Source organism: Artemia sp. Qi Xiang Cuo, chromosome 20, assembly GCF_049724085.1.
Source record: "Artemia sp. Qi Xiang Cuo chromosome 20, ASM4972408v1, whole genome shotgun sequence".
Lineage (NCBI taxonomy): Eukaryota > Metazoa > Arthropoda > Branchiopoda > Anostraca > Artemiidae > Artemia > Artemia sp. Qi Xiang Cuo.
Window position 1 is genome coordinate 13141791 of NC_142813.1, and position 26318 is coordinate 13168108.

The window sequence follows — 26318 nt, forward strand, 5'->3', positions numbered from 1 at the left end:
TTTTTGTTTAATGGAGTTCTTTACTTTTCTTTGAAAAACTTATTTTGTGGAAAAGTTTTTTTTTTAATTAATCACAAGAAAGCATTATACGCTTGTATACGAGATGAAAATAATTCAATTTCCAGGGACAAAGATGATAAAACATCTCTCGAGAGTGATATAGCGTTACACTGAAAAGAAAAAAGCTCTATCGTTTTTTTCCTTTTTTATAAACTAACTGACGGTGAAGGTATCCTTAGAGGTACAAGAAATAATTTACGGGGTGATTTCACAAAGAATTTTAATACAGTAGTCAAAGGTGGCACAAATACTAATTAATATTTCGGAAAAATCTTGTAGTCAGAGGCAACGCTATAGCGTAGCCTATAGTAAAGGCCATACGGCTCCAATGTTTTATTATTTATTATTCTTATTTTTTTCCCAGAGGCACTCCGTATGGAAGGAAGTCGTCGCATAAACTTCGGAAGGGGCTCATTTGATTGTAAATCTAAAGTTCTAGTGCCCTTTTTAGGGGTCAAAAGTGATTGGAAGGCAACTAACACCCCTTCCACGCCAACAGTTTCCCCAAACACATCCAATCAAAATGTTGAGACAGCCATTTTGTTCGATGTAGTTGAATTCCAGATATAAAATATGTTTTTGAGAAGCCATTCAAAATTGATTGTGCCTTCACAATCAAAATTTTGAAATAGCCATTTCGTTCAACGTAGTTGAAAGTTCTGGAAATTATATCTTTGAGCAGGACACTTTTCCCACAATCTTAGGGGCAAGGGTTATAAGTTATGCCCTGGGGGCATATATAGGTCTTATGGAACATGGAAAGAATGATCGTATAAACTTCAGAGGGGGCTTATTTGAATGGAAATTGAAAGTTCTAGTTCACTTTTGAAGAGTCAAAAGAAATCGGAGGGCAACTAGCACCTCCCCCTCCATGCCCTTTTTCCTCAAACCCATCTGATAAGAACTTTAAGATAGCCATTTTATAAAAATAGTTCAAAGATCATATAATGAAAACTTCGGGGTTGATAAAACCCCCTAGGACCCGGAGGCAGGCGGAGGCAGTAATGCTCTAGGGGCATATATAGTTCTTATGGAAGGGAAGTTCGTATAAACTTCGGAGAGGACTCATATGATTGGAAATTGAAAGTTCTCGTTCACGTTTTAAGAGTCAAAGGAGATCGGAGAACAACTGGCCCCCACCCCCTCCACGCGCTATTTTTCTCAAACCCATCCGATAACAACTCGAGAGGGACATTTTTTTCAAAATAGTTCCAAGATCATATAACTAAATCTCCAGGGTGGACACAACCCTTCAGGCCCGAGGTAGGCGCTGTAAGTTATGTCTGGGGGGCATATACAGCAGCTGTGGAAGGGATGCTCGTATAAACTTCATAGAGGGCGCATTTGATTAGAAATTGAAAGTTCTAGTTAAGTTTTTAAGATTCAAAATAGATCAGAGGGTAACTATCCCCCCACGTCCCTTTTACCCCAAATGCATCCGATAAAAATTTTGAGATAACAATTTTGTTAAAAATAGTTCAAAGGTCAGATAAATAATCTCCGGTGTCGACACAACCACAAAGGGCCCGGGGGCAGGCGTTGCAAGTTATGCCCCGGGGGCATATATGGTTCTTATGGAAGGGAATCTCGTGTAAACTTCAGAGATGGCTGATTTGAATTAAAATTGAAAGTTCTAGCTCAATTTGTAAGAGTAATAAGAGATCGGTAGGCCCCTCGCCCCCCCCCCCCCACGCCCTTTTTCCCCAAACCCATCCGATACAAATTTTGAGATAGCCATTTTTTAAAAAAATAGTGCAAAGGTCAGATAACAAAAACTCCGGTGTCGACACAACCCCCCTGTCCCGGGGGACAGACATTGTAAGCTATGTCATGGGGCCGTACGGTTCTTATGAAAGGGATGCTCGTATAAACTTAAGAGGGCTCATTTGAATGGAAATTAAAAGTTCTAGTTCATGCTGTCAAAGTAAAAAAAGATTGGAGGGCAACTAGCCCTTCCCACCCTCCACACCTTTGGTTTATCGGATGGATAAACCAATCCAATAAAAATCTGAGGTGACCATTTTGTTAAAAATAGTTCAAACATCAGATAGTAAAACTTCGGGGTCAATACAACCCCCCAGGGCCCAGGGACAGGCGTTGTAAGTTATACTCTGGGGTATACATGGTTCTTATAGAAGAGAACCTCGTACTAACTTCAGAGAGGGCTCATTTGATTGAAAATAGAAAGTTCTAGTTCACTTTTAAAGAGTCAAAAGAGACCGAAGGGCAGTTAGCCCCCCCCCCTATCCTTCTTTCCCCAAACCCATCCGATTAAAACTTTGAGATAGTCATTTTGTTAAAAATACTTCAAGCATAAGATAATAAAATCTCCGAGGTTGACACAAAACCATTTTTTTACTTTGATATTGTTACTTTGATACCAGTTTTGATACTTTGATGAACATCTAATTTTTTTTTAAAGTTTGATTTTGAAATAAGGAAAATTTAAAAACTTAAAATTACTTAAAAACTTAAAAATACGTAAAATTACAGCCATACTTAAAATAAGGTTAACATACATACTTTGCGATAAATGCTAAATTATTGTGGTATAAAAAATCCGAGAAATGGTCTAATCAAAAAATCCTGTTCTTTCTGCATCAACAAATGAAACAGCATAACTACTGTCTTTTGAAGCTATTTTTTCGATCCATTCATTGTTGCGTGAAAAAATCACGGTTGATTTATCAGAAGCATGTAATTAAGTTGTCTATAGCAAAGGCCATAAGGCTTCAATGATTTATTATTATTAATTTAAAAAACCCTTGCATAAAAATAATTTTCCCAAGAAAAGTAAAGAGACATATTGAACTCAGTACCAACAGAAATTAATTCCTATTATATTTAAAAATCAAAAAGATCAGAAAATACTGTTGAAGAATAAAAGAAACCCCGAACGAACAGAAATTAAAAATAACTTTCTTAAAAATATAGATATGATATGTGCAAATATATATGACTGAATAAATCTTATATAGCTTCAATATTTTTTTTTATTATTTTCCCCCAGAGGTGCTTTATATTCAAGGGTTAAAAATACCATTTTGTTAAAAATAGTTGAAAGGTCATTTGATTGGAAATCGGAAGTTCTAGTCCAAATTTTAAGAGTCAAAAGTGATCAATGGGCAACTAACCCCCTTCCACGCTCGTTTTCCACAAAATACATCAGATAAAAAATTTGAGGTAGCCATTTTGTCAAAAAAAAAGTTCAAGGGTCAGATAACAGAAACTCCGGGGTCGACACATGTTGCACAAACATAATATGTGTATTATAATTCGTTTCATAACTATTTAATCATTTGAAAGAAATACGTTATTTAAAATCAATAAATCAATTCAAATATAGAGCATTGACATATGACAATCTGTTAAGAAAATATTGATAAAGTAATCAATGAAAAACATTCACGCCAAACCTTATTTCATTTCAGACGGATGGATAAACCCATCCGATAAAAATTTGAAGTGACCATTTTGGTAAGCAATAGTTCAACCATCAGATATTAAAACTCCATGGTCGACCCAACTCCCCTGGGTCCAGGGACAGGCGTTGTAAGTTATACTCTCGAGATATATATGGATCTTCTAGAAGGGATACTTATACAAAATTCAGAGAGGGCACATTTGATTGAAAATAGAAAGTTCTAGTTCACTTTTAAAGAGTCAAAAGAGACCGAAGCTCAATTAGTCCCCACATGCCCTTTTTCCCCAAAACCCATCCGATAAAAATTTTGAGATAGCAATTTTATTAAAAATAGTTCAAACATCAGATAATAAAAACTCCGAGGTTGACACAAACCCATTTTTTCACTTTGATATTGTTACTTTGATACCAGTTTTGATTACTTTGATGAATATTTGATTTTGAAATAAGGAATTTTTAAAAACTTGAAATTTTTCGCAATCAAAAACGAACAAAAATTAATAAAAAGAACTTTCCAAAAAATAAGTTTTTCAAAGAAAAATAAAGGCCATTTTAAACTTAAGCTCAACAGATAAAAATACCTTTTAAAATTCAAACTCAAAACGACCAGAAATTAAATAAACAATCATAGCAAAAACATACAACAAGTAATAATATTAACGAATGTATGGATCTTGAAGCGAGTAATGCTTAGATTGAATATAAAAATCCAGCTCAAAACGAAAAAAAATATTTTCCTATTGAAGTATAAATGAAACATAAAACGAACAGTAATTATAAAAACGATCAATGCAAACAAACATAAAATAAATATCAATGTAAATTAATAAATAAATCTTGAAACAAGTGAAACTTAACTTGAATATGCAAATCAAGCTTGAAATGAACAAAAATCACTACAAACAAGAGTTTGGGTATGACCTCCTTCTCTCACTGTAAAAGTCTAAAACCTACTTCGTCATTGGCGCTTTACTGAAAACTATAGGTGTCTTTAACAGCCTTGGAAAGTATAAACAATATCAAACTGAATATTTGATACATAATGATACTAATTGTTGCAAGATCCACTATTTCAAGAATTTATCTGGCTGTAGTTGGATTGTTATTTTCGATACTTTAGGAGGTGGAAAAGAACATAATAGCAACAAACACCGTTTTTAGTTGCGTACCAACAACACTGTTATTTTTTGGTTTTTATTTGAAGTTAGAAAACTAGGCAATTTCCAAATACCTGTTCGTTCGGAAGAAATTTCTGTTCTTGCCAAGACAAAAAAAAGGTAATGAATTAAACTGAATATTTGTTTATTAATATTTTTTTGAATTTTTTTATAAATAAATTATGAATATTTTTTTATAAGGTGCCGATAGGGGAACGCTCTACAGATATGTAGGGTACCTCCATAGGAGGCACGGACCAAGGGGACCTTGTCCCTGGGGGTCCATAATAGAATCTGGGACACCCTCGCCCGGGGTCATAAATACAGGCGGAGGAGGAAGAAGGCCCCTCAAATGTACACTCAAAAGGACCCACTGGTTTGTCCACAAGTCCCATGAGTTGCAAACCTTCTCCCAGTAATGGGTTAAATTGCTTGGTGATGCAGAACACCATCGCGGGAGGATCCTCTATAGGACAACTGTGGCAGGGCGTATGGTCCAGATCTATGGACAACGGCCTCTGCAAAGGGCTGCCTCGACCTTTTCGGGATACCTGCAAGACTGGGGACCTTGCGGTCAACTCTATTCCTACTTGAGGAGTGGCACCCCTCGAGGAAATTATAGCCTAATAAACGACACAGCATTCGCACGGGATTCTGACTAATGAACAATTCTTCTGGGCTTGGAATGTTTTGATGGGCGTCTTTGGGCTGAAAAACTTCTTCCTAGCTAATTTATCTATTATGGGTTGCCTCCCCGTAGTAGCATAATATTTGTAGGCATGAATATATAATGAGTCAGAGGTAATAGGCTTGAGACTGTCTGTGCAGGATTTCGACTCTTGTTGATAGTAGAGCATCGCCAAGTGCTGAAAATCAGGATTGCACAAAGCCTCCATTCATGGAGGTCCCAGGGACTTCTTGCTGTACGGTTCTAAGCCGGCTTAAGCACTTCGGAGTAGACTTGAGAAGATATGTGATCCCCGTCCTGCACTGGTATCCAGGATCATTGCTTTTCCTGAGGCGAAAATAATTTCAATGATTTAAAGAACATGAAAATTGGAACTTGGAATGTTACGACATTAAAAAATGACTATCGTATCGACATTCTGACTGACGAATTCAGACAATTCAAACTGGACTTATTGGGAATTTCAGAAACTCATATCCCAGGGATAGGAAGCATGAAATTAGGTGATATAGAATTTGTTTACTCAGGCAGGAAGGATGGGGTACATAGACAGGGAGTAGGACTCATGGTGAATAAGGAATCTGTTAAGCCTTGTTTAGGCTGGAAAGGTATTAATAATAGAATACTAATTGCTCATTTTATGACTAAAAAGTTCAGGATATCAGTTATAGTAGTATACGGCCCTGTAGAACCGACTGACGGAGATACTAGGGACTGAGATGAATATTACTTACAGTTACAGGAGCAAATAGACAAGGTCCCAGGTAGAAATATGATGTTATTACTGGGAGATGTTAACGCCCAGACTGGTATAAATAGGGATAGATGGTATCCCAGCCTAGGTAAATTTGGTGTAGGAAAAGAAAACAGTAGTGGATACAGACTTTTGCCATTTTGTAGGTATAACAATCTAGTTATAACCAATAAGGTATTTGGTCATAAAATGGCCCATAAGTTAACATGGTACTCACATAATTGTGAGACAGCTAGCCTTATTGATTAAGTTATTGTAAACTGAAGACTGGCAGCATCGATTCAAGACACTAAGGTATATAGGAGTGTTGTTATTGATGTTGAAAGTTAAGATCACCATCTTGTAGTGTCTAGGGTTAATTTAAAGCTGAAATATCGGAAGGGTAACTACCTCCCGGGAAGTTATGATGTTAGTAGACTCCAGGATGAGAATTTGAGACAAACATTCCAGGAACAGTTGAATACTAAACTTAAGAGTTTAAAATTTGATAATGTGGCAGATGGTTGGAATAACTTTAAAAAAATAATTTGTGAAGTTGCTGAAGGTGTATTAGGGAAGAAAGCTAGAACTGCAGCTAAGAATATTAGTGAAAAAGCTTTATGTTTAATAGAAAGGAGAAAGGACTTGTACAAGAATTATCTGAGTGATAGATCATATGAAAACAAAAGGAATGTTAAGAAAGTGGAGAAAGCATTAAAATATGAACTAAGGAGGTGTGAAGTAGAGGCCATGGATAAAAATGCCAAGGATCTGGAAGATGCAGCTAGACGGCATAATAATAAAATATTGTACTGGCACGTTAACAAATTAAGAGGGCGTAGTCAATCCGGACTTGTCCCAGTTAAAGATAGGAATGGGGTGGCAATTAGCGATAAGGAAAAAACTAAAGAGAGATGGGCCGAACGTTTTGAGAACATGTTTAACCGAGATAGAGTTGCAGGAAAAAATATAGAGGAAAATGAAAAAGTTTGTGATACCTTGGATGTGAAGGAAGATTTGTTTTGTAAGGAGGAATTAGCAACAGTACTAACAGGATTAAAGAATAATAAGGGTCCAGGTGATGATAGGATGGTAAATGAGTTTCTTAGATATGGTGGCTCTGAGGCTAGAAACAAGTTATTGAAGATTATGAATATTATTTTGGAAAAAGGGGAAGTACCTAACGGTTTTAGGAAAACCTTAATTAAGCCACTTTATAAGAAAGGTGATGAAAGTGAGTGTGCAATTATCGAGGCATTAGTCTGGTCTCTGTAGATAGTAAATCACTTAGGAATATGATACTTTTTAGACTGAGAGATGCCGTAGACAAAGTTTAAAGAGAAGAGCAGTGCGGTTTTAGAAAAGGTAGAGGATGTGTCGACCAAATTTTCACTCTTAGGGTAATAATTGAGAGGTGCCTGAGTTTTCAAACACCCTTGGTCCTCAGTTTTATAGATTACGAGCAAGCGTTCGATTCTGTTGATAGAAGAGCTTTAGTAAAAGTTTTATCGTTGTATGGTATACCAGACAAATACATTAAAGTGATTAGTGCTATGTACGAGAATAACACCGCTGCGGTTAAGGTAGGAAATAACGTTAGCACCTGGTTTTGTATTAAATCAGGAGTTAAGCAGGGTTATGTTCTATTCCCCTTTATATGGATTATTTTGATGGACTTTGTCTTAAGGAGCACAGAAAAGGCAATGGGAGACCACGGAATCAAATAGGGAGGAAACAGTCTCCTGGACTTAGATTATACTGATGATTTATGTATCCTAGATGAAAGTGTGAGCAAAATGAATGAAGTTTTAGAGGTTTTGCGAGTTCAGGGTGCTAGAATTGGTTTGAAAATTAATGCTAGGAAGACTAAGTCACTAAGGCTAGGAATAAGTGAAGATGAAAAGATGACGTTGGGTAATGAAAAGATTGATCAGGTGGGCAGCTTCACTTACCTTAGTAGTATTATTAGTAAAGATGGTGGGAGCAGTGAAGATGTTAAAAATAGAATAGCCATGGCTCAGGGTGTTTTTTCACAGTTAAAAAAAGTTTGGAAGAATAGGAAGATAAGTCTGCAAACCAAGATTAGAATATTAGAAGCTACAGTGATGACAGTGGTCAAATATGGCTCTGAAGTATGGGCGTTCCGAAAAGCGGATGAAGATTTGCTAGATGTTTTCCAGAGAAATTGCTTAAAGATTGTTCTGGGTACCCGGCTAACTGACCGTATTTCAAACAATAGGCTATACGAAAAATGGGGTTCAATACCGCTCTCTAGGGCTATAATGAAAGAAAGGTTGAGGTGGTTAGGGCACGTTGTGCGGATGAAGGATGACAGATTGCCAAAGATTGTTCTTCTCGGCTAACCATCTAGGGCTAAACAAAAAGCAGGTCGTCCCCGTCTGGGGTATGAGGACGTCATAAAGAAAGATTTAAAGGAAATGGGAACTTCGTGGGCGGGTATAAAAAGGGAGGCTTTGAACAGATTGGGATGGAGGAGGAGCATGCGTAGCTGTGTTGGCCTAGGGCGGCTTGGTGCTGCGGTGAGTTGTTAGTAGTAGTAGTAGTATAAAAAGGGCATTAGTCCTTTCTATTTTCAATCGAATGAGCCTTTTTCGAAGTTCCTACGACAACTACTTCGATACGAAGTGCCCTGGTCTAAAAAAAACAATACATTGTACCCAGAGAGATCTTTACTATAAAAATGTCAAGCCTTCCGATCACTTTCGACAATTAAAAAGGGCACTAGTCCTTTCAATTTCCAATCGAACGAGCCCATTTTGAGTTTCTACGATAACGCTTTCTATTATCACCTTATATGCCCCCAGGGCATAATTTACAACCCTTGCCATGAGGGCTGTGAGGGAGTTGTCATCCTCAAAGACCTAATTTCCAGAACTTTCAACTACGTCAAAGAAAACGGCTATCTCAAAATTCTGGTTGGATGTGTTTGGGGAAATGGTGGGTGTGAGAGAGGGGTTAGTTGCCCTTCAATCACTTTCGACAATTAAAAAGGGCACTAGCCCTTTCAATCTCCAATCAAATAAGCCCTTTTGAAGTTTCTACAATAAAACTTTCTATAAAAGCCTTATATGCTCCCAGGGTCTAACTAACCTTCACCCTGAGGGTAGTGGGGGGGGGAGACTTGTCAATCATGACAGAGACACTAATTTCCATGAACTTTTCAGCGGAGCAGTTGAATCAGACAAAATGAATATCTACGACAGTTTCTACGACAAAGCTTTCAATAAAAACCTTATATGCCACCAGGGCATAGATAGCAACTCTTGCCCTGAGGGCTCTGAGGAGGAGGGGTTGTCATCCTCAAAGACCTACTTTCCAGAACTTACAACTACGTTGAACAAAATGGCTATCTAAAAAATTTTATTGGATGTGTTTGGATAAATGATGTGCGTGAGAGGGGGGTTAGTTGCCCTTAAATCACATTAGACTATTAAAAATGGCACTAGCCCTTTTAATTTCCAAACGAATGAGCCCTTTTTCAAGTTTTTACAACAAAGCTTTCAATGAAAACCTTATATGCCCCCAGATCATACATATAACCCTTGCCCTGAAGACTGTGGGGGAAGTGTCCTGCTCAAAGGTATAATTTTCCAGAACTTCCAACTACGTTGAACAAAATGGCTATCTCAAAATTTTGATTGGATGTGTTTGGGGAAATGGTGGGCGTGGAAGGGGTGTTAGTTGCCTTCCAATCACTTTCGACTATTAAAAGGGCACTAGCCATTAAAATTCCCAATAGAATGAGCCCTTTTTGAAGTTTCTACGACAAAACTTTCTATTAAAAGCCTTATATGCCCCCAGGGCATAACTTACACCCCTTGCCCTGATGAATGTGAGGGGAGGGGGTTATCATCCCCAAAGACCTAGTTTCCGGAACTTTAGATGACGTTGAACAAAATGGCTAGCTCAAAATTTTGATTGGATGTGTTTGGTAAAATGGTGGGCGTGAGAGGGGAGTTAGTTGCTCTTCAATCACTTTCGACAATTAAAAAGAGCTTTACCCGTTTAAATTTCAAATCGAATGAGCCCTTTTTGAAGTTTCTACGACAACTCTTTCTATAAAAACCTCATTAGCCCCCAGGACATAACTTACAACCCTTGCCCTGAGTGCTGGGGAGGGGTTGTCATCCAGAAAGACATAATTTCCAGAACTATCAACTTCGAAGAAAAAAATGGCTATCTCAAAAATTTGATTGGATGTGTTTGGGGAAACGTTGGGCGAGAGAGGGGGATTAGTTGCCCTCCAATTACTTTCGACTATTAAAAAGGGCACTAGCCATTTCAATTTCCAATCGAATAAGCTATTTTTGAAGTTTCTACGACAACACTTTCTGTAAGAACTTTATATGCCCCAAGGGCATAACTTACAACCCTTGCCCTGAGTGCTGTGGGGGGTTGTCATCCTTAAAGACCTAATTTCCAAAACTTTCAACTACGTTGAACAAAATGGCTATCTAAAAATTTTGATTGGATGTGTTTGGGGAAAGGGTAGGCGTGAGAGGGGGATCAGTTGTCCTCCAATCACTTTCGACTATTAAAAAGGGAAGTGGCCCTTTGAATTTCCAATCGAATGCACCCTTTTTCAAGTTTCTACGACAAAGCTTTCAATAAAAACCCTATATGCCACCAGGGCATAGCTAGCAACCCTTGCCCTGAGGGCTCTGAGGAGGAGGGGTTGTCATCCTCAAAGACCTAATTTCCAGAACTTACAAATACGTTGAACAAAATGGCTATCTCAAAATTTTTATTGGGTGTGTTTGGATAAATGATGTGCTTGAGAGGGGGGTTAGTTGCCCTTAAATCACATTAGACTATTAAAAATAGCACTAGCCCTTTTAATTTCCAATCGAATGAGCCCTTTTTCAAGTTTTTACAACAAAGCTTTCAATGAAAACCTTATATGCCCCCAGATCATACTTATAACCCTTGCCCTGAAGACTGTGGGGGAAGTGTCCTGCTCAAAGGTATAATTTTCCAGAATTTTCAACTACGTTGAACAAGATGGCTATCTTAAAACTCTTATTGGATGTGTTTAGGAAACTGTTGGGCGTGGAAAAGGTGTTAGTTGCCTTCAAATTCCACTTTCGACTATTACAAAGGGTACTAGCCATTAAAATTCCCAATAGAATGAGCCCTTTTTGAAGTTTCTACGACAACACTTTCTATAAAAGCCTTATATGCCCCCAGGGCATAACTTACACCCCTTGCCCTGAGGAATGTGAGGGGAGGGGGTTATCATCCCCAAAGACCCAGTTTCCGGAACTTTAGACGACGTAGAACAAAATGGCTAGCTCAAAATTTTGATTGGATGTGTTTGGGAAAAAGGTGGTGTGAAAGGGGGGCTAGTTGCCCTCCAATCATTTTCGACCATTAAAAAGGGCACAAGCCACTCCAATTTCCAATTGAATGAGCCCTTTTCGAAGTTTCTACGACAACTTCTTCGATACAAAGTGCCCTGGTCTAAACGAAAAAAATAACAATATATTGTGCGAACATCGATCTTATATACCCCCAGGGCATAATTTCCAACCCTTGCCCTGAGGGCTGTGGGGGAGTGTCCTCCTCGAAGACATAATTTCTATCTGGAAATCAACTACGCTGAACCAAATGACTATCTCAAAATTGTGATTGGATGTGTTTGGGGAAATGGTGGGCGTGGAATGGGTGTTAGTTGCCTTCCAATCACTTTCGACTATTGAAAAGGACACTAGCCGTTCAAATTTCCAATAGAAAGAGCCCATTTCCAAGTTTCTGCGACAACTCCTTCGATACAAAGTGCCCTGGTATGGAAAAAAAAAAAAAATCAATAATACATTCTGCCAACATCTTTCTTTATTTTGGCAGTGCTATTGCGCTGCCTATGGTATAGTATATAATTGTTATATTGAGTTTTACGTAGTATATAATTTACAGCATGCTGTTCTATATTTATAGAAATATTATATTTACATTATATATACACATTACCTATTTGCATGCATTCTACAATATTATACATATTATATACTTACATGTCATATTTACGTTATACAATACGTTATATGTAGTATATAATTGTTATGTGTTAATAGTATACAATTTATACATCTTATCGTATAATCAGAAGCAACGCTGTAGCGTTGCCTATAGTAAATGCCATACGGCTCCAATGTTTTATTATTTATTAATATTATAATTTTTTTTTCCCCAGAGCCACTTCATATGAAAGGGGTCGTCGTAGAAACTTTAAAGGGGGCTGATTCGATTGGAAATCGAGAGTTCTAGTGTCAATTTTAATAGTCGAAAGCGATTGGAGGGCAACTAGCCCCCCCCCCCCCCCACGCCCATCATTCTCCCAAATACATCCAATCAAAATTTTGAGATAGCAAATTTGTTCCGAGTAGTTGATTTCCACATAGAAAATATATTTTTGAGGAGGACAATCCCCCAAAACCCACACGGCAAGGGTTTTAAGTCGTGCCCTGGGGGAATATAAGGTTTTTATAGAAGGCGTTGTCGTAGCAACTTCAAAACAGGCTCAAACGATTGAAAATTCAAAGGGCTAGTGCCATTTTTAATAGTCAAAAGTGATTGGAGGGCAACTAACCCCCCTTTCACGCGCACCTTTTCCCCAAACACATCCAATCAAAATTTTGAGATGGCCATTTTGTTCAGCGTAGTTAATTTCCAGATAGAAAATATGTTTTTGAGGAGGATACTCCCACAAAACCCTCAGGGCAAGGGTTTTAAGTTATAGAAGGCGTTGTCGTAGAAACTTCAAAAAAGGCTCATTCGACTGTAAATTAAAAGGACTAGTGCCCTTTTTAATAGTCGAAAGTGATTGGAGGGCAATTACCCCCCCCCCCATCATTCCCCCAAACACATCTAATCAAAATTTTGAAATAGCCATTGTGTTCAGCTTAGTTTATTTCCAGATAGAAAATATATTATCGAGGAGGAAGCTCCCTCACAAACCTCAAGGCAAGGATTTTAAGTTATACCCTAGGGACATATAAGGTTTTTATAGAAGAAGTTGTCGTAGAAACTCCAAAAAAGGCTCATTCGATTGGAAATTCAAAGGGCTAGTGCCTTTTTTAACAGTCAAAAGTAATTGGAGGGCAACTACCCCCCCTCATATGCCCACTTTTTTCCCTAACACTCTAAATAAAAAACTCGAGATAGTTATTCTGTTAAACGTAGTTTTAAGTTCTCTACATTACGCATTTGAAGATGGAGACTCCCCCACATTTCTCGGGAGAATTGTTGTAAGTTTTGGCTTGGAGGCATAAAAGGTTTTATACAGACAACGTTGTCATAGAAACTTCAGAAAGGTTTCATTCGATTAGAAATTTAAATGCTAGTTCCCTTTTTATAGTCGAAAATGATTCTAAGGCAACTGATACCCCTTCCATGCCTACTATTTCCCAAAACATATCCAATCGAAATTTTGATGTAGTCTTTTGTTCAACGTAGTTGAAATTTCTGGAATTATATGTTTGAGCAGGACATTCCCCCCACAGTCTTCAGGGGCAAGGCTTATAAGTTATGCCCTGCGGCAAATATGGTTCTTATGGAAGGAATACTCGTATAAGCTTCAGAGAGGGCTCATTGGAAATTGAATGGTATAGTTCAATTTTTAAGGGTAAAAAGATATTGGAGGGTAACCAGCCCCCCCCCCCCCCCCGAAACCCTTTATTCCCAAATGCATCCAATAAAAATTTTAAGGTAGCTATTTTGTTAAAAATAGTTCAAACATCATATAACAAAAATTCCGGTATTGACACAACCCACCAGGGCCCGTGGGAAGGCGTTGTAAATTATTCCCTGGGGGCATATATGGGTCTTATGGAAGGGATGCTCGTATTAACTTCAAAGAGGGATCATTTGATTGGAAATTGAAAGTTCTAGTTCCTTTTTAAGAGTCAAAAAAGATTGGAAGGCACCTAGCGCCCCCCCCCTCCACGCCCTTTTTTCTTCAAACCCATCCGATAAGAACTTTGAGATAGATTTTTTTTAAATAGTTCAAAGACCTCACCCTCCCCCCTCCTACCGTCTACTCTAAAGTTTTCTTCTTTATGCCAACTACGCTGCCCCCACCCTAAAGACTTTAATAAGGTATAAAGTTTTGTATGGGAAGAAAGTTAAAAGCTTCAAGAAATTTCGAAAGAGCGTTAAGACACATCAAAATACACTAATAAGAACTAGATAAAAAAATTTCTATCCAATTACTCCCAGAAATTCTCTCAAACTGAAAATGCTAAAATACGTAAAATTACAGCCATACTTAAAATAAGGTTAAAATACATACTTTGCGATAGATGCTAAATTATTGTGGTATAAAAAATCCGAAAAATGGTCTAATCAAAAAATCCTGTTCTTTCTGCATCAACAAATGAAATAGCATAACTACTGTCTTTTGAAGCTATTTTTTCGATCCATTCATGGTTGCGTGAAAAAATCACGGTTGATTTGTCAGAAGCATGTAATTAAGTTTTCTATAGCAAAGGCCATACGGCTTCAATGTTTTATTATTAATAATTTAAAAAAACCTTGCATAAAAATAATTTTTCTAAGAAAAGTAAAGAGACATATTGAACTCAGGACAAACAGAATTCTATCCATTTAATATTTAAAAATCAAAAAGACCATGCAATACAGCGGTGGAAAATCCAACACCAAACGAGAGCAGACATTAAAATGAGATTGACCGCAAACAGAGAGATAATCGGTGCAATTATATATAGCTAACTATCTTTCTTATACGGTCAATATTTTTTTTATTATTTTCCCCCACGGAGGCTGTATATGCAAGGGTCAAAAATACTATCATGTTAAGAACTGTTGAAAGATTCAATAAAAAAACTCTGGTGTCGACAAAACACCCCAGGGCCAGGGGGCAGGAAGGGATTCTCGTATAAACTTCAGAGAGGATTCATTTGATTGGAAATCGGAAGTTCTAGTCCAAATTTTAAGAGTCAAAAGTGATCAATGGGCAACTAACCCCCTTCCACGCTCGTTTTCCACAAAATACATCAGATAAAAATTTTGAGGTAGCCATTTTGTCAAAAAAAAAGTTCAAAGGTCAGATAACGAAAACTCCGGGGTCGACACATGTTGCACAAACATAATATTTGTAATATAATTCGTTTTATAACTAATTAATCATTAGTTATAGTAACTATATGTACTAATTCATCATAAATTATACCCGGGGGTATATATAGCTGTTTTGGAAGGAATTCTCGTATAAACTTCAGAGAGGGCTCATTTGATTGGAAATTGGAAGTTCTAGTTCTATTTTTAAGAGCCAAAAGCGATCGAAGGGCAACTAGCCCCAATAGCCCCTCCCTCACGGGCCGGACTTCTGTCCGTCCAGGCAAATCAGCCTCCCCTATCAGATAAAAATTTTGAGGTAGCCATTTTGAAAAAAAAATCAAGGGTCAGATAACAAAACCTCCGGGGTCGAAACATATTGTACAAACATAGTATGTGTAATATAATTCGCTTCATAACTAATTAATCATTTGAAAAAAAAATACGTTATTTAAAATCAATGAATCCATACAAATGTAGAGCATTGACATATGACAATCTGTTCAGAGAATATTGAAAAAGTAGTCAATGAAAAAGATTCACGCCAGACCTTATTTCGTTTCAGACGGATGGATAAACCCATCCGATAAAAATTTGAGGTGACAATTTTGTTAAGAAATAGTTCAACTATCAGATATTTAAACTCCAGGGTCGACACCACTCCCCAGGGCCCAGAGACAGGCGTTATAAGTTATAGGCTACTCTCGGGATATGTATGGATCTTATAGAAGGGATACTCATATAAACTTCAGAGAGGGCTCTTATGATTGAAAATACAAATTTCTAGTTCACTTTTAAAGAGTCAAAAGAGACAGAAAACTTAATTAGTCCCCACACGCCGTTTTTCCCCAACCCATCCGATAAAAATTTTTAGATAGCAATTTTATTTAAAATTGTTCAAACATCAGATAATAAAAACTCCGAGGTTGACACAAACCCATTTTTTCACTTTGATATTGTTACTTTGATACCAGTTTTGATACTTTGATAAATATTTGATTTTGAAATAAGGAATTTTTAGAAACTTGAAATTCTTTGCAATCAAAAACGAAAAAAAAATTAATAAAAAAAACTTTCCAAAAAATAAGTTTTTCAAAGAAAATAAAGGCCATTTTAAACTTAAGCTCAACAGATAAAAATACCTTTTAAAATTAAAACTAAACACGAACAGAAAGTAAATAAACGATCATAGCAAAAACATACAACAAGTAATAATATAAATGAATAAATAGATCTTAAAGCGAGTAATGCTTAGATTGAATATGAAAATCAAGCTTAAAACGAAAAAAAAATATTTTCCTATTGAAGTATAAACTTAAAACGAACAGAAATTAAATAAACAATCAATGCAAACTAACATACAATAGATATTAATGTAAATTAATAAATAAATCTTGAAACAAGTGAAACATAACTTGAATATGCAAATCAAACTTGAAATGAACAAAAATCACTACAAACAAGAGTTTAGGTATGACCTCCTTCTCTCACTGTAAAGGTCTGAAACCTGCTGCGTCATTGACGCTTTACTGAAAACTATATGCGTCTTGATCAGCCTTGCAAAATATAAACAATATCAAATTGAATATTTGATGCATAATGATATTAATTGTTGCAAGATCCATTATTTCAAGAATTTATTTGGCTGGAGTTGGATTTTTGTTTTCAGTGCTGTAAGAACTGGAAAAGAAAATATTAGTAATATAATTCGTTTTCAGTTAAGCGCCAATGACGCAGTAGGTTTTTGGTTTTTATTTACAGTTAGGAAAGGAGGCAGTACCCAACACTTGTTTGTAGTGAAACTATATTCGTCTTTAACAACTTTAAAAAGAGCTAATAAATTAAAATGAATATTTGATGCATAATGATATTAATTGCTGAAAGCTCATCAGTTAAAAATGTTACTATAATTTTAATGTTGATTTTCAATATTAAGTGCAAAAGAAAATATTTGTCATAAAATTGGTTTTCATCAGAGGGCCAATGACGCAGTAGGTTTTAGACTTTTTCTAAGTGTAAAATACAATTACAGTGAGATAAATTCTTGAACTGATGGATCTTTCAACAATTAATATCATTATACATCAAATATTCAGTTTGATGTTGTTTATACTTTCCAAGACTGATAAAGACCAATATAGTTTTCAGTAAAGCGCCATTGACGCAGTAGGTTTTAGACTTTTACAGTGAGAGAAGGAGGTCATACCCAAACTCTTGTTTGTAGTGATTTTTACTCGCTTTACGATTTATTTTTTCATTTATATTATTACCTGTTGTATGTTTTTGCTATGATTGTTTATTTAATCTCAGGTTATTTTGGATTCCAATTACTCTTTAGTATTAATTACAGGTCGGGTTGGTTTTGTATTTTAAAATTTATATTTGTCTGCTAAGCTTAAGTTTGAAAGTTCTTTTACTTTTCTTTGGAAAACTTCTTTTTCGGAAAGTTTTTTTTAATTAATTCGTTAAAAGCCAATAGCCAAACAGTTAATTCGCCAATTTGACCTCCCCTTTTTGAGAAATAAAGCTTCCTTAAATTCGCCAGTCACTGAGATGGAAAGCAAAATTGATCAATCACTGTCACCATATCCTTTAGTAGAAAAGTCAAAGCATAGAGGGGGGAAAAACAAGACAAACCTCTTTGCAAAAATGAATCCATTCAGATCTGTCATAAAGTCAGAATTAATTTCTTTTTTGTTTTAGTCCCCATTAATTTTCTCTTTCTCTCTCTCTCTTTTTTTTTTTTTTTTTTTTTTTTTTTTTTAAATAGATAGAGTTGCTAAACAGTATAGAACAGTATAGTACTGGGTCTTGAGTGGTGATTTTTTTTTTCTTGTTTTTTTTTCTAAGGGAATACATTGATGAGTGATTTGTTTTGGTAGCTAGAAGAAAGTCCGCACAAGCCATAGAGCTTATTGGCAAATATTTATTTTTTTGTATTATGTTTTATTTGTAAAATAAATTCTCTCTCTCAGATTCTTGATATTTATTGGCAAAAAAAAACAGCCAGGAAAACAATAAAAAAATTAAAATTCATACACAAAATGTATGAATGGGACCCAAGGGTTAAAACCGTAAAATATGTTGGTCGATATTCTAAGGCTCTAAGACATTTCTATCTTTATTTTGCTAATGGGTATAATCAACCCATCCAACCATGGATATCGCCAGCCCTTTTGACATCAATAAAACATAAAAACAATCTCTATAAAACTTTAATATCTTTCGAAAGTGAAGAAAATAGAAGAACCTTCAAAAATTATAAAAACCTACTTTCAACAAAATTACATGATAATAAAATGAAATATTATTTCAATTCTTTTAGTGAAGTAAGTAAGTCCCCAAAGAAAATTTGGGAACTAATCAACTCATGTTTAAATCGATCGCGGACGTCTTCTTCACCATCAAACATACGGGATGCCCATGGTAATACAATTGAAAAGGAACTAGAAATGGCAAATTACATAAATTTTCATTTCGTGTCAATCGGGCAGTCAATAGCTAATAAGCTCCAACAAAATATGTCCCATGGGCAATGTAATTATCCTAAGTACCTAGGAAGTCCTTCTGAGAATTCTATGTTTTTAACTCCGGTAACACAAGAAGAGCTTGCTAAGGTTGTTAAGCTTTTAAATAATGGAAAGTCCCCGGGGATTGATGAGTCGTCGACCAATATTGTTAAAGCCATTTTTCCTAGTATTAATAAAGTTATGTGTCATTTAATAAATCTGTCATTTAGATCTGGAACTTTTCCGGATTCTTTTAAAAAAGCGAAAGTGTTACCACTATATAAAAGTGATGACCACTAATTGCTCAAATTATAGACCCATTTCTATTCTTTCGGGTTTTTCTAAAGTAATGGAGCGATGCTTTTATAATCGAATGTATAATTTTCTCTGTTCAAAAGATTATTTTTCAAAAACTCAATATGGATTTAGAAAAGAGCATAGTACGCAGGATGCTATATTAACTATGGCACAATTTATTCACCAGTGTCTGGACAAAAAATGGATACCGGCGAGTATATTTTTGACCTTGAGAAGGCCTTTGATTCGTTAAGCCATGAAATATTGTTGTATAAATTAAACCACGGTGGAATACGAGGACCAGCGCACGGTTTTATCGCATCTTACCTAAGTCGTCGCTCCCAAGTGACTATGATCAACGACACAGTTTCGGATCCATGTCTGTTGTCAAATATTGGTGTCCCGCAAGGCTCAATCCTGGGACCACTGCTTTTTTAATATATATAAATGACCTTCCATCAGCGACAGAAAACCTTGGTCTGAATGTTCTTTTCGCTGATGATACCGGATTATCACTTACTGGATATTCGGAAGAGGATCTCAATGAGAAGCTGCAAATCGTATTTTCACAACTTCTGGTATGGCTAAAAGCTAATCGTTTGTCACTAAATGCATCAAAAACCAAATTTATCATTTATAGTAGAATTGGGCAGAATGCTCAAGGAATTTCAACAATATTTGATCATGCTACAAATATTCAAATTCAAAGGGTAACTTCGTTCTGGTATCTGGGTATTATTATTGATGAAAATCTGTCATATAAAGAACATTGTAATATATTACTGGTTAATGTTGCTCAGGGGGTTGGTATGATGCGAAGGTTTCAGCATTTTTTCCATATGAAATCCTACGTCTAATTTACTTTGCGTTGGCTCATTTCCATCTTACGTATTGTCCTCTGATATATTTGGCAACATTCAGATGTCATGTGAAACCGATACAAATTCTTCAAAACCGGGCTCTTCTAATTTTAAAGAAATATTTACCATCACCGTCTTTGTATCCTAATAAGAGTAAAACTGAAACTCTATATCTTTTAACTAATATTTTGCCTGTTTCAAAGATATTCACCCTCAATTCTTTTTTATTTATGGTAAAATATGACCGGTCGGAACTACCTACGTACTTTCGTTCGAATAATTTTTTCCCTGTCCAACATGCCCATTCTTATGAAACCCGACATAAATGGAACATTCAGCACCTAAAATTAAGCACAGAGAGATCACGGTTCTCGCCCTCATTTTCAATCACGGGTTCATGGTGTCTTCATCTACCATTTATTGATTGCAGCAAATCTCTTCCAAATATAAAAAAGCAACTTCATTCTATCCTTATAAATAATTTTAAGAATTAATAATATATTGAAAATCTGGGTACATTTGATATTATTGTTTTGTTGGGTGTTTTGCCCTGTGAGATGCCGGTTATCGGTTACCCTTATTCACCCGTTGGTATTTTTTTTTTATTGGTATTTTCGGTTGAACTTTGCCCGGTGTCGGTGGGTTTGTGGGGTGGGTGTCTGTCTATTGGTGAGTCATGGAATAACTCTTATTTATTATTTTTGTTGTTAAACAGGTTTATTCCGATTAATGTACCGGGTTTTTGTCATTCGACCTTGTGTCTCCGGCGTTTACCCTGTATTTATGTCTATTTTGTACAGATATTTTAAAATTAAACCTTGAACCTTAATATTGTCCATAATAACCATCATTCCTAAGTTATAGATAATCAGTAACACCATACTATTTTTGAGTTTCATTGATAATACGGTCCACTTCAGCTTTAAGTTGAAGCGATCCCGAATTTAAGCTGGAGTGGTTATGGATTCTCTAAATTTTTTAAATCACAACGATATCGAATGACGAGGATAACACACAAGCTATCGTGTAACAGTGTTGGGCCCGAGCACAAGTTAGTGAAGCTACCGAGCGAACGGGCAGTATGGCGTTATAAACAGTTGAAATCTGAAAAATTTTACTGGTATTTTAATTCTGTTTGGCAGTTTTATTGAAAAATCAGCAATATTTCACATAATGTCCACCTAGATCAGTATCAAACAACCGTCCAGGCGAAAAAATCATTTGTTGACAGCAATAGCAGTTGTTCAGCCACACTGTATTTCATCTTTAGCCCACGCCTCTCTCTCTACCCAACATAAGCAGCTGGTTTTGTATTAAATCTGGAGTTAAGCAAGGTTGTGTTCTATCCCCCTTTATATGGATTATTTGCATGTATTGGATATAAATCCAATACAATCCAATGCATATATATATATATATATAAATATATATATATATATATATATATATATATATATATATATATATATATATATATATATATATATATATATATATATATATATATATATATATATATATATATATATATATATATATATATATATATATATATATATATATATATATATATATATATATATATATATATATATATATATATATATATATATATATATATATATATATATATATATATATATATATATATATATATATATATATATATATATATATATATATATATATATATATATATATATAATTACTGTGGTATACCTATTTTTATGGATAAACTGTCTATTCAAAATCCAAAGTCAAAAGAATGATGGTACTTTAAAGTTACTTATAGTGGCACAATTACAAGAAAAATGATGCATTTCAGAGTCGTGTGGGATAATTAGGAGTTTCAATTCTGGTTCGTAAAAGGTTCAAATGATCTCGTAATGTAAGCAGAATAAATCTTTGCCAAATACAAAACAAATCTATAGAAATCTCCTACGCAGGGATCATTACTTCTTTATCGCGTAGGATGACAATTTAATGTAGAGATGATCTGAAACTATTTTCTATGATCCACGTCGTAAAAAAACCATCAGCATAAGAAGAGACAAATTAGTTCCTGGCAGATAGCCAGAATCCTGACCTGTTACCATCGGAAGTCTTAAAATACTGGGACACGATGTCGTTCGCCATCACTTCTGACAGAGAACATTCTTCCCAAGCATTCCCCCATTTATGGAGAAGTATGACATTGGAGAAAACAATTTCGCTAAGCACAGTAGTCCTAAATTAACATAAAAATCCCTCAATAATCTGTAAAAAAGAAATTATATAAGCTGTACGTACTGCTGTAAATGGTATGTAAGTCTTGGAATGAAGATTAAGATGCGGGAAGCACGGTAATAGTTTTAGCAAGTTTGCTTCGAAATATTGATATACTAGATGATATACTAAGATGATATACTAGGTATTTTTCGGAGAAATAATTTGAGAATAAATTTACGAACTCCTTTGAATGATCGCATATCCAACAATTAGATTTACGAAAAATGGGGTTCAATCCCATTATCTAGAGCTAGAAGGACGAGAAGTTCATGTCACATAACATTTATTTCATATATGTTATGACAAAATTTATGTCATAAAATGTATATTTTATGAATGAGGAAACGATAGGAAGCCGAAAATCACTTTTTTGGTCATCAATCGAAATGGTCATTCATCGTTCAAAGAAAAAAGAAGTACGTCCTCATGTGATGGAGAAAAAGGATTAAGAAAAGATTTGCAATTCATAAGATAGAGTAAAGCTTTGAGTGCGGTAATATTGCAGTAGTAGTGCAGTAGTAGTAGTTAGTAGTAGTAATGCTTTAGTAGTTTAGTGCTGATATTATTCACAAGGCCAGGACCAGAACTAAATTGGGATAGAACTAATTCTTACCGTGCGGGAAGACAGTCGAGCCTGGTGATGATCTGGAACTATTTTTGATTGACCATGTTGTAATAGAGCCGTCAGCATAGGAAGAGACAAATTGTTTTCCATCAGATAGCCAGCATGCTGACCTAAGACCATCAGAACCCGTAAAACGACAATCCACGGTTTTTGTTCTCAGGTCCCAAAGCGATAATAAACCATTTTCGAAACCAACCAATAACTAAAAAAAGAGATATATTTGGACTATCCTGTGGGTGGAAATAAGACTATAAAAAAGACAAGGTTAAGAACCATAACAATTATTATATTACATATTGACGATGAAATGCCATTTTTGGTAAGATTAAGAATTCTTTAAAAGTAAGAAATAGACATTGTTCTTCATTCATCGACTCATTATGAGCAATTTTAAAGCCATTTTAAATGAAAAATTAATAAAACAAAATTCTGGCCATAAATAAGTTGTATAGTAAACTGCAACTCAAATATAGACCCACTGTAATTTAAGCTCGGTTGTAAATCTGTATAAAGAGTTATGGTGACTTATTTGCTGTTTCTGAACATATATTATATAAAAAAAAATGCGCAATTTCTAAGTTTAATGGTATGTAGTCTTTGCACTCAATTGAGTCATAATGATTTTCAAAGAGTCATCAATTATTGACAGATTTTATGTTCTCCATAGAGCAAACATAACAGTAAAGCTTGCTACGTTAATAACAGAAATTTTCAATAAAAAAACGACATCAGTGGAAATGGAACTTACAGACTATTACCCAATGTAGAGTAGGCAGACATTCCATCATTTTTTTGAGGCTTGTTAAGTGAAAAACAAATAACAGTTAGTTATTTGAAACTGAAAAGTTTTCTGTGATGTAATTCGGACATACTAATTTTGGTCGTACAGGCAAGTGATGCCATCTGAGGTGAGAGAAAGAAGTTCTCTTGCTAGAATCGGTTATGAGAATCGAGTGGCATTTGCCGCTGATGTGTGGCGGGCAGTGGATGACTCTTTTCTAAAGCTCAGGTTTCAGAATGACAAAAAAAAGCTACGCATCAGGAATGGCTAGTGGGTCCTGTGGTGCCCTGCAACGTGCTCTTTAAACGGAGAAGACTAATGCAACCAGGTCTCATGTCAAAAAGATCTGAGATATACATACATAGCCATTGATATGGACCTGGTGGAACTCCCATTTGGGATAAGGGGACAGATCATTCTCAAACCGATGCGTAAGAACGTAGCGGAGCCGTATCGTACAAATGATGGTGCGGCTTCACACACACTATAGGAGGTGAAGTCATACCTTTATCACAAACATAGGCTTGTTTAATGCAAGGATATAAGTTTAGAATGCTGGCAGATCGACTTCCATCATTGCTCCTGGCAGAAATTCAGACATTCATTGCAATGGTTCAGGAGCCCTGAAGTGCTGAAAATCAAGTGGTGGGTAATATCAAAAGAACTTAACTCCATACACATGACGAGGCAAGTAGTACCCCTAGAGCTTTTGTCATTTTAAAACGTTCCTAAAAATGCTTTAGGATGAACATAAAGAAAAGTCGTTGTAAATTATCGATTTTATTTTCTCTCTTTTAGTGTTATCTTTAATAGCGAGGAAATGATTAACCATGGTGTAAAATATAACACAAGAATCATCAAGAAAGCCGCAGATTATTAAAATCCAGATTCAAATTTCATGCGAATTCAAAGTCTTGTGCATTCCCACAAAAAGAAATGTTGCAAAAACGGAGCGCCAAAAACACTTGGGCCTAGAAGTATCAAAGCTTTAAATCCGGCCCTAGTGAAACAAAATCTTGAGCTGGTGAGCTTTTAGCAATTATATCATTATACATCAAATATTCAGTTTAATTTTATTAGGTCCTGCAAAGGCTTTTAATTTATTTTGGAATAAAAAATGATTGAAATAGGGAATTTTGAAAAACTTAAAACTTTGGCAATCAAAAACGAATAGAAATTAAGTAAAAAAAGACTTTCCGAAGAAGAGGTTTTCTAAAGAAAAGTAAAGGACATATTAAACTGAAAATCAGAAGAAATAGAAATCTAGAGATAGAAAAAGAAAACTCAAAACGATCAGAAATTACTATTAATAAACAAATGAAACCCAAAATGAACAGAAATTGAATAAACAATCATAGCAAAAAAACATACAACAAGCATTATCATGAATGAATAAATAGCTCTCAAAACAAGTAAAGCTCAAATTGAATATGCAAATCAAGCTTAAAACAAACCAAAATATTTTACTTTTGAGGTTTAAATAAGACCCAGAACGAGCAGAAATTAAATAAACAATCATAGCAAACAAACATACAACAAGTACTAATGTAAATGAATCAATAAATCTTAAATCAAATGGAACTTTAACTGAATATGCAAACCAAGCTTGAAACGAACAAAAATCACTACAAACAAGAGTTTGAATTTTGCCTCCTTCTCCCACTGTAAATAATCTAAAAGCTGCTGCCTCATTGACACTTTATTGAAAACTAATTATATTACAAATTCCTTTTTTACTTATTACAGCATTGGAAATAAACATAAAAATTGCAGTAAAATTAAATTTTGGACTGATGAGCTTTCAGCAATTAATATCATTTATATCAAACATTCAGTTTAATGTTATTAGTTCTTTCCAAGACTGTTAAAGACAAATATAGTTTCACCAAAAGCAAGAGTTCTAAAGCCTACTGCGGCATTCGTGCTTCACTGAAAACTAATTATATTACAAATATTTTCTTTTCCAGTTATTACAGCATTGAAAATAAAAATAAATTACAACGAAATAAAATCTTGGACTGATAATCTTTCAACAATTAACAGCATTATATATCAGAAATTTAGTTTCATTTTATTTGTACTTTCCAAGGCTGTTCAAGACATATGCAGTTTTCAGTAAAACCAATGACGCAGCAGATTTCAGACCTTTACAGTGAGAGGAGGCAAAACCCAAACTCTTGTTTGTAATGATTTTTGTTCGTTTCAAGCTTGGTTTGCATATTCAGTTTAAATTTCCCTCGTTTCAAGATTTATTTATTCATTTATGTTAGTATCTATTGTATGTTTGTTTGCTATGATTGTTAATTTAGTTTCTATTCATTTTGGGTTTCATTTATTCTTTAATACTAATTAATTAAAAAAAACTTTTTCAGCAAAATAAGTTTTTCAAAAAAAAGTAAAAAACTCCATTAAACAAAAAATGAGCAAAAATCAAATCAAATAATCTACCAAGCGTGAAACTACCACAAATCAGCATTGATAAATAAATGAAACCAAAAACGAACAGAAATTACAATAAATAACCGAGTCAAACTCAAAACAAGCAGAGATTAACATAAGTTGGGCTCAAAACCCATATGCCTTCCCAAGGCCAGAACACAATTTGCACTGTACTGAAAAAATATAAATGTTCTTACGTTTATAACTTTAATAAATCAAATAATATTAAGATTTTGATTACTAAATATCAGTATATGTATATTAAACTGACAATGCACATTCATTTGTATTTTTTTCGGTAAAGTGCAAATTGTTTTCTGGTCTTGGGAAGGCATATGGGTTTTGAGCTCAACTTGTGTTAATCTCTGCTCGTTTTGAGTTTGA

The 26318-nt window shown here is 35.1% G+C and overlaps 1 protein-coding gene across 1 annotated transcript in view; it reads right to left on the reverse strand.

Moving 5' to 3' along the window:
* The window catches only part of LOC148939885 (syntaxin-binding protein 5-like), a 149693-nt gene that overhangs the window by 112475 nt on the left and 10900 nt on the right, over positions 1-26318 (reverse strand). Inside the window, exon 2 of the mRNA XM_089106023.1 lies at positions 22703-22916. The gene's annotated coding sequence lies outside the window, so the exon portion shown is untranslated. The remainder of the gene's footprint in view (positions 1-22702; positions 22917-26318) is intronic.